The sequence below is a fragment of the Chelonoidis abingdonii genome, unplaced genomic scaffold (assembly GCF_003597395.2).
Source record: "Chelonoidis abingdonii isolate Lonesome George unplaced genomic scaffold, CheloAbing_2.0 scaffold0021, whole genome shotgun sequence".
NCBI classification, from domain to species: Eukaryota; Metazoa; Chordata; order Testudines; family Testudinidae; genus Chelonoidis; species Chelonoidis abingdonii.
In genome coordinates, this window is record NW_027424282.1 from 56,988 (window position 1) to 67,295 (window position 10,308).

Sequence of the window (10,308 nt, forward strand, 5' to 3'; positions counted from 1 at the left end):
CCACTCTACAAACCTCTGCTTCAGGCTGTGGATGGTGCATGATCCGGGGCTGGCCCCAGTCAGACCCAGGGCACTGGTCTCTGGCAATTCCTATGTTCCTGTGGAAAACAAGGAAATCTGCTTGAAAAAAATTACTTGACAAGTACTTCACCCAAATCTATGAAAATTCATTAAAAGCTCAAAAAAACTGAATCATGGATCAGCTCTAAATGAATAATTCTTTATGAATTGTTCTTCCCGTAACCGTTAATATTCCTCAGATTAATTGTTTTGATAAACTGAGGCACAGACAGTTGAGGTAATATAGTGCATAGCCAGGCTTAGATCACAGGAGCTCCCAGCGTCTTGACCTCCTTTCTCTAGCCGCTGCTGACTGCTCTGCATGCTATCATTGGAGCTCGCGATTCTTACTGGAGTCTTAGGGAGTTAGAAGCCCAAGATATACATGCCTTACTCCATTAGGCTCCTTTACAAATCCCTGCTGTCATTTTCTGGAATTGCAGAGAAGCTCAGGCCTCAGAAGTCAGCAAAATAGATGCAGAGCCAGGGTTACAAAGGGATTTAGGCACCTAAAGAAGCTGATAGGTGTCTACCGGGATTTACAATAGTATCAACAGTTTAGGCACCCAATTCCCATTGAATGCCCATGGGATTTAGGCACTTAGCTCACATAGGAGCATTGATAAATGCCAGTCAGTGCCTGTCTCCATCTAATTAGATGCCTAAATCCATTTGTAATCCTGGCCAACAGATAACACAGAAGCTGGGCTGGAAGCAGGGAACCCTGGGGGAAATTGCAGCCCTGTGCTAGGCAGGAGATCAGATTAGAGGATCAGAAGGACACTTTTGGCTTTAATCACACCAAGGCATCTATGCACTTGCTTCTGGGCCTTTGCTGCTGAGCTGTGCAGGGCTCCAGGGAGTGAGTCCCGCTAGCCCTTAGGAAAATAGAAGTGAATAAATCACCTTCCTGCAGCATGGGTCCTTTAATGCTATTGCAAATCAAAGCCAAGTACACACGGCTCACCTGCAGAAAGCAACAGATCAGAGTCTAGTTCAGTCACAGAGTGAGGGGTGAAAGGACACTCAGATACCTTGGCCTTTAGCTTCCAGGTGGTATATAGATATTGACCAAAGAATCCTGCTGCTGGATGACTGAATGCGTCATATGTTGGGGGAAAAAAATCCACAAAGATCAGCACAGTAAGTTTGTTATTTCAATTAAATATGTTTGGGGATCAACATACAGGGGAAAATTAAGATGATAAATATGAATTTACAATATGAACTCGTTAAGATTTTACTCTCAGTTTAATCAATTATCTACTGCTGATAGGAATTTTTCTGCCTCTCAGGAAAAGGTTGACTTTTCACTGACAATGCAAAATCTATTTTTTTTTCAATTTTTTCCAAATGAAAACTTTCTACTGAAAACTGGATTTTTTTTAATCACACGAAAAATATTTGTTTTTTTGAGTTTTCAGATTCTTTAGTCAATAAACCCAAAATGTTTGAGAAAAGCAGACAGAGCCTGAGATTTGTTGTTGTTTAGCTGAAAAAACAATCTCCATTATAAAAGACACAGCTAAAAATTTCCAAGCAGCCTTAAACTTTAAATAAGTTGAGGAACATTAATATTCTCTGATAAAGCATTAATTTCTAGTCCATTTATTCTATTGCATCTGTGTGATTTCTCTTTCAAAGGGATAGCTGCAAGAAGGTAACAATGGAATAACTGGTAAAGTTGATAGCACCCAGACTGTGTTTTATACAGACTAGTCCCTTTAACCCTGGGTTAGAGTTGAACCAAGCAACCAAACTTTGTCTATCCTGACCCTGTTCAAGGACATACAGGAGCTCACTGGGAGTAGAACCCTAAACTCCTGGCCTAGCTTCACACTGCTGCTAGCTGAGTATATATGGTGTAAATGAGTGTGCAGAATTTACACATAACAAGACATGAGGCCATGTTTCCAAAGGTATTTCTCACCTAGTGGGATTTTCAGAAGCACCTAGGAGCTCACAACTCGTTGATTTCAAAGGGTGTTGAGGGCCTAGATGTTTTGAGAATCCCTCTAGGTACCTCAATGCCTTTGAAAATCTGTCCCTTGGCCCCTTTCCGAAAGCCCTTATAGTCCTAGCAGACACAGCAAAGAAGAGGGTGGGGAACAGAGGCAGAAAGAGGGGAAATGACTTGTCCAGGGTCACAGAGCAGGTCACTGGCAGAAACAAGAACAGAGACCTGGTGTCCAGATAATCACTGCACCGCACTGCACAGAGTAAACGATACACCACAGCAATGATGGAGGGATTGTGCTAGTCCGTTGTTACATGCAGGCAGAAATGCAGCTGGGAGTTGTAGCCATAAATCAGTTTGGAAGCAGGCAGCCAGCCGTCTAAGCACAGAGCTTGGAGTAGAAACGTTACAGATGAGCTGCTACTTACGATGCTGGAGGAGTCTATGTCATATTGCTCTGCAAAGTGGGAATAAGGCTGTGTTGGCATTTTAATCTATTAATATCTTGACCAAACTGTGAGTTTGATGATGGTCGCAATAGAGGGACCATCTTTGAAAAAACTGTTGGGTTTGGAGTGTGCTTTGTTCCATCCTTCACACTGCATTTTATCAAACCACACCTTGGGCCAAATCCTCAGATGGGGTAAAGTGACAAAGCTCCATTAACTTTAAAGGAGCTGATCCAATTTACATTCGTGCAATAATAGACTGATTAATTGTCAGAGGCAAGGAGGACTAACAATACCTAATCACAAGTGACGAGTTCTGTGTACCTTTGACATTCATAGAATGAGGTATTAGGGTAAGGAGAAACAGGGTCATTCCCTCTGTCACTCTAATTCTGATCATTGTCCTTCTCATTCCCTCCAAAGTCATCACACGAAGTACTGAGGAAGAAAATGTCCAGCTAAACCAACGTGACCAGTTCCTTCTCCTGGGATTCTCTGACATTCAGGAACTTCAGATTTTACACTTTGTGGTGTTTCTACTGCTTTACCTGATATCCCTGCTGGGGAACCTTCTCATTATCACAGCCCTAGCCCTTGACCGCAACCTTCACAGCGTTTTCAAAGAAAAAAATCCCACAAAAATTTTTGACCAGCTAAACACATTTTATGAGAGAGAGACAAGGTAGGTGATATCTTGTACTGATGACAGATAATATTGATGGATGGGCAAGATTTCAAGTTCATCAACCTTCCTCTGCCTCTGGTGACAGGGTCTGAATGGGACAGATTGGTAGGTGTCCTCAGCAGACCTACAGACTGGGCCCTCATGAACACTATGCAGGTGAATACCTATCTTCTTGGTTTGTGGATCACTCCAAACACCTAAAGGAGATGGTATTGTTATGCTAAATCAGAAACTTAGGTGATGAGGAACTGTATCCTGGATGTTTAAGCATTGAGTGATTAAGAGATAATCTAAAAAATAAATAAATAAATGCATTGGTCAATGGAAACATTTTGTTTTGATAATTTTCATAGTTTGACAGAGTTTAAGGCAGAAGGGAGGGACATTCGATCATCTCTTCTGACCTTGTGTGTATCACAGGTCATTTAACTTCACTCAGTAACCGCTCTGAGCCCAAAGACTTTAGTTAAATTAAAGCATTCATCCTCACAGACTGCACTCTCCCACAGGCAAAGACGGGAGAGCGGAGATCCACAGTGTCCAGGCAGGGAACTGATCAGCTGAGGCATGGCCAGTGGGTCCCACCAGGCAACCATGCTCCAGAGGAAAGTTTGCTTTGATTTTGATCTTTTTATATTATTTTCACCTTTTCTTTAGTATAAATTAACTGAGAATCAAATGAAAAAAAACATTTTAAGCTTGAAAATGTCAGAACAGGTATTTCAGCCATTTTTGCACTTTAATAAATAAAAATTAAATCAGAAGATTCATGATCCAACCCTTTCCTGAGAAAATTTTGTTTTTGATGAATGCATTTTCTGACCAACAAAACTTTTAGATAGAAATGTTGAAGAAGCCTTCTGAGAGGCTCATAAATCCATTGACCTGGGAATTCATTGCCACCAGGTATCACCAAGAAAAGAGCTCAGCAGGGTGACAGTGGCATGGATTACAAGAATCTTCAAGGTTACATTAGTAAGAGAATGAATGAACTGCTATGGTGCAGGTCTCCAACCAGCCACTAATCACAGGAACCTCCTTATTGTCCCTCAGAGTCACTTCCTGAGCAGGTGTTCCATGAGCCTGTGGAAAGAGGTGACGCTCAGGGCTGGTTCAGACACTCCAGGGCCATGCATGGGGCTCTGCCCCTTGATCCTGTGCCACGTGGAGTGTCAGTGGTGGTGGGATGGTGGCATGGGACCCTGCTCCTCCCAGAAGACACAATGGGTGACTCTCCCAACCCCTTGGGCTCAGAAGGTGCCCACAGACAGGCAGAGGGCAATCATGGTTCCCCAGTCCTTACATTCCCGCCAGGGGTGTATCTGCTTGGGTGATGGGTCAAGACTGCTGTGCTCTTCCCTTCCCCCTGCACACTGAGCCCCCTGATGGGCTGGGGTTGTTGGGGTCCTCAGAGAAGTGGGGCTGGGATTCAACGCCATGGAATGTGTAGGCAGTTCCACTCTCCAGAGCCATTGTCTCAGGCTCTCTGCAGACTTAGGTAGTCAATGCTGCTGCAGCTGCCTTGGGGACAGATCTCCCCACTCTCAAACCTTGCTCAGGCTGTGGGTGGTGCATTATCTGGGGTTGGCCCAGTCAGACCAGGGCACTGGTCTCTGGCATTCTATGTTCCTGTGGAAACAAGGAAATCTGCTTGAAAAAAATAACTTGACAAGTACTTCATCCAAGATCTATGAAATTCATTAAAAGCTCAAACAAACTGAATCATGGATCAGCTCAAATAATGATTCTTTTATGAATTGTCTTCCCATAACGTTAATATTCTCAGATTATTGTTTTGATAAACTGAGGCAACGAAGTGAGTTAATATAGTGCATAGCCAGGCTTAGATCACAGAGCTTCCAGCGACGTCTTGATCTCTTTCTCTAGCCCTGCTGACTGCTCTACATGCTATCATTTGAAGTCTCGATTCTTACTGGAGTCTTAGGAGTGTCATACAGATAGCTTAAGGGTTAATGTCTCTTTCACCCTATTAAAGGTGTAACAACGTGACCTGCAACACTGACCAGAAGACCAATCAGGAAACAGTACTTTCAATCTCGGTGGAGAGAGACTTTGTTTGTGGTTTTTTGAGTTTTGCTTGTTCTATCTGAGTCCTGAAGGGACTAGTGTGCAACCAGGTTTCTTGCCAATCTCCGTGCTTACAGTCTCTTATATATTTAGAATAGTGAGTATTAAGTAGGAAGGTAGTTTAGTCTTTGATCTTTCTGTATTTGCAACTGTGTATCTGGCTGGTAGAGTTTTAATGTGTATTTGGCTGAAATATTTTACATGTTATTCTGCTGGAGAAGGGCTTTTCTCCATTGTCTTAACTGAAAGACCTGTAATATTTACCATCTAGATTAAGACAATAACTTTTACTTTTTTTTTCTTTCTTTTTATTAAATTTGCTTTTTAGACCTGTTTGATTTTTCCCTGTGAGGCTCAAGGAATTGAGTCTGACTAACGCAGGGAGTGGTGGGAGACAGGGAAGAAGGAGGAGGAAGGGGAATCCCTTGTTTAGATTCACAGAGCTGAATCGTATTGCCTCTGGGTGAGGGAAGAGGGGAGGAGTTATCCCAGTGATCTTCCAGCCGGTAACCACGAAGAAGCCTTAGGAGGCACCATAGTGAGGGAAGAGTTACTTTCCTTGTATTAAGATCCAGGGGTCTGGGTCTTGGGGGTCCCCAGGGAAGGTTTTGGGGGAGACAGAGTTTATCAGGCACTCAGGTCCTGAGTGGTGCAGGTTCAGATCTAAGTGGTAATTAGCTTAGAGGATTCATGCTAGTACTCATTTTTGGATCTAAGGTTCAGATTGAGGAAAATATTATGACAGGGAGTTAGAAGCCCAAGATGTACATGCTTTACTCCATTAGGCTCCTTACAATCTTGCTGTCATTTTCTGGAATTGCAGAAGCTCAGGCCTCAGAAGTCAACAAAATAGATGCAAGCCGGATTACAAGGGGTTTAGGCACCTAAAGAAACTGATAGGTGTCTTTTACCGGATTACGAAATAGCATCAACAGTATAGGCACCCAATTCCCATTGAATGCCCATGGGATTTAGGCCTTATGCTCACATAGGAGCATTGATAATGCCAGTCAGTGCCTGCTCCATCTAATTAGCATGCCTAAATCCATTTTGAATCCTGGCCAACAGAAACACAGGAAGCTGGGCTGAAGCAGGGAACCCTGGGGGGAAATTGCAGGCCCTGTGCTAGGCAGGGATCAGATTTAGAGGATCAGAGGACCTTTTGGCTTTTATCACAAGGTTCTATGACTGTCTGATCTTTGCTGCTGAGTGTGCAGGGCTCCAGGGATAGTCCTGACCGCAACTCACCCCACATATTTCCTCATGATCTGTCTCCTAGATCTCAGGCTTCTCTCTGTCACCATCCCAAATTATGGCCAATTCCTCATTAACACCAGATGGATTTCTTATTCTGGATGTGTTGCCCAAGTCTTTCTTTTGCCTTCTTTGCTTCAGCGGATTAGCATACTGACCGTCATGGCATTGATCGATAGTCACCATCTGCCAACACTGTACTATGAGACTGTGATGAAAGGAGAGCTTGTGTCCAATGGCAGCCAGTGCCTGGATCAGTGTTATTCTCTATCTGCAGTGCACACTGGAAACACATTTGCAATATCTTTTTGTAACACGACTCAAGGTGGCAAGAGAGAAGAGGGTGGGGAACAGAGGCAGAAAGAGGGGAAATGACTTGTCCAAGGGTCACAGAGCAGGTCACTGGCAGAAACAAGAACAGAGAGCCCTGGTGTCCTGACAATCACTGCACCACATGCTTCCAGTATTTTTCCTGATGAATCTGTCCGTCCTAGACTCGGTCTGTCTCTGTCACCCTCCCAAATCCATGGCCAATTCCCTCATGACACCAGATGGATTTCTTATTCTGGATGTGTTGCCCAAGTCTTTCTCTTTGCCTTCTTTGCTTCAGCGATTATCCATACTGACCGTCATGGCGTATGATCGATACGTCGCCATCTGCCACCACTGTACTATGAGAGAAGTGATGAACAGGAGAGTTGTGTCAAATGGCAGCCAGTGCCTGGTCAGTGTTTATTCTCTACTCTGCAGTGCACACTGGAAAACCTTTGCAATATCCTTTTTGTGGATATGAGAAATGGAAGGCGTGGCTTGCACTGGTGGGCAGTTGAGACCGCATCCGCTCTCTCCTGACCACATCTCTCCAGTTCCTCAAGCTACGCCTACAGGGGTCAGGACAACGTCTCACTCTCGTCTCTTGTGTTCCACACCTCAGTGACTGTGGTTTATTTCTCCTGTCTTTTTCTGACAAGTGTTGGCCTATTCTTATGTTAAGAATGCAAGGCTGTCCTTTGATGTTTTCATAATTGTTCATGATGGTTCAGTATGATCTTCACCACAATGAGTGAGAATCCCTCTGAGCGGACCGAGCGGCTTAAGCCTGTATACCATACCACCAGTGATCCTCTCTTCGCCCTCACTGTATTTCGTTCGTCCTCCCTTTGTTTCCTTTGTACTGTGCCCAATTTTTTGCATACCTGAAACCTGACTGCTTTCTGGGCTAACAGTGGTACGTCAGATATCAGCTTCCATACTAGTTCTCGTCCGAAAGTCATCAATGGACTATCCTCATGAATTTCATCTATTTCTTTTGATACCCGATGATGCATGCATCCTTCCCAGAATCCCGGCAGTGAAAAGGTCGCGATTTTAATCAGTTGGAACATTTGCTTCCTATCAGTGCCAGTGGCTTTGCTTGTATCCTTTCCTTACTTCTCTGCTTCTTGCTACTAACCCAACGTTGGAATTGTGGTGCTGTCCTTGACCCATGAATGACTCCGCATTGTATCATTACAGCATGAGGAAACCAAGAGAGCTCAAAGGTTGAACATAGCACGTGGACTAAATGGACAAGAGTTTGTTGATGTGGGCCTTATACGTATTCTCTCTTCCTCTTATGGTGGATCAGTTCTTCTGTGAAATCCCCCAGCTCCTCAAACTCGCGTGCTCTGGTTCAGACCTCAGTGAACTTGGATTTCTCATTTTTAGTTTATTCTTATGGTTAAGCTGCTTTGTTTTCATAATTGTGTCATATGTTCAGATCTTCACCACAATGGTGAGAATCCCCTCTGAGCAGGACCGACATAAAGCCTTCTCCACCTGCCTTCCTCACCTTATTGTAGTCTCCTTGTTCCTTTGTACTGCCATTTTTGCATACCTGAAACCCATCTCCAGCTCTCCATCAGTTCAAAATCTCTTGGTGGCTGTTCTCTATTCTGTGTTGCCACCAATGATGAATCCGATCATCTACAGCATGAGGAACAAGGAGCTCAAAGGTGCACTGAATAAACTGAAAGGTTGGAGGGTATTTATTAGGAATGAAATTTCCATATTTATCCTTTGATCATGATTCATTCTGTGTTTCTTTAGAAATATAATCATCTGACAATATTATTGTCTCCATGAGAACATAACATGCTATCTCTTCATGCAGAATTGGGTATTTACATTAGTAAAAATCCAAACTTGACTGAAGAGAAAAAAAGAGTTATTATACATTTATACAAAAGTAAATAAGATCATTATCTATCTATCTATCTATCTATCTATCTATCTATCTATCTATCTATCTAGTGTTTATATACTGTTACCCATCACCATACTATATGAGGACTTTGCACATAATGTCAGTAGCCATAGCAAAAATCTCTAGTGGGGTCTCTGGCTCTTCTTATTTTGGGGACTAAAAATTCTGATTGAGATATCAATGCACATGTTGTTTGTTTCTCTGTTTTTTAATTTATTTTTGTTTAGCTGGTTGGTTAGTGGTTTGATTTGTTTCTTTGTTCCAGGTGGTTTTGGAGGTGGAATGGCCCACGGACACAGCGAGTGTTTCGTTCGACAGGAGTGCCCATATATCATCTCTTTGATCGTTTTTTTCTGAGCGCACTGAAGGTTTGCTCCCCACAATGATAAAAGGGTGCAAAAGAGGTTTCTGCATGGTTGAATTCCGGCTTAATTTATTATGTTTATATTATTGGGGTATTATGGTATTATTAATGATGTGTTGGAGAACAAAGAACCTCAGAGGGGCATGTTTTTATCACTTTAACTTAAATGATTATTTCAAAGCTGTGTCATTGGTCCTGTGGTGGAAAGGCTGTTCTGAAGAGAAACTTTTTCCAGTGTCTCCTAAAGAAAATCTGACTCAGGATAATGAGGCCAAAAATGGATCCCATTCCAGTTACTGGGGTCTCACCATCACTTCAAAGAGATCAGGGTTTGGCCAATGACCAGTGCACACAAGGATCCAGATTTGGCTGACAGCACCCTGGAAAAAGTGAGGGTGACAGAGATGTAAGGGTCACATTTTCCAACTCAGCTAGACCAGCACCAATGCAGAGTAGATCCACTGACATCACCACTATAATACTGATGATGTTCTGGCCCAAGTCTCTGGGCTACACTCAATGGTAATATAAACACTGGTGTATGTAACTTGTCTGGGGTCATTTTGTTCTAACCTTGCTGTAAGTGGAAAAGTGCCATCACATGCACTGATCTGGTGTCCCATATGCCATCCAGTATATATGTAATAGCATGTGATTAAATAGACAGACAGACAGATAGGCCCATAAGAACGGCCATACTGGGTCAGACCAAAGGTCCATCAAGCCCAGTATCCTGTCCTCTGACAGTAGCCAATGGCAGGTGCCTCAAAGGGAATGAACAGAAAGGTTATCATCAAGTCATCCACGCCCTGTCACCCAATCTCAGCTTTTGGCAAACAGAGGCTAGGGACACCATTCCTGCCCATCCTGCCTAATAGCAATTGATGGACCTACTTTCCATTAATCTATCTAGCTCCCTTTTGAACCCTGTTATAGAATTGGCCTTCACAACATGTCTGCAAGGATTCCAGAGATTGACAGTGCATTGCATGAAAAATACTTTCTGTTGTTTTAAACCTCTACCTATTAATTCATTTGGTGGCCCTCTTGTTCTTGTATATATGAAGGAGTAAATAACACTTCCTTATTTACTTTCTCTTACCACTCATGATTTTATAGACCTCTATCATATCTCTCCTTAGTCCCTCTTTTCCAAGCTGAAAAGTCAGTCTTATTAATCTCTCCTCATACGGAAGCTGTTCTATA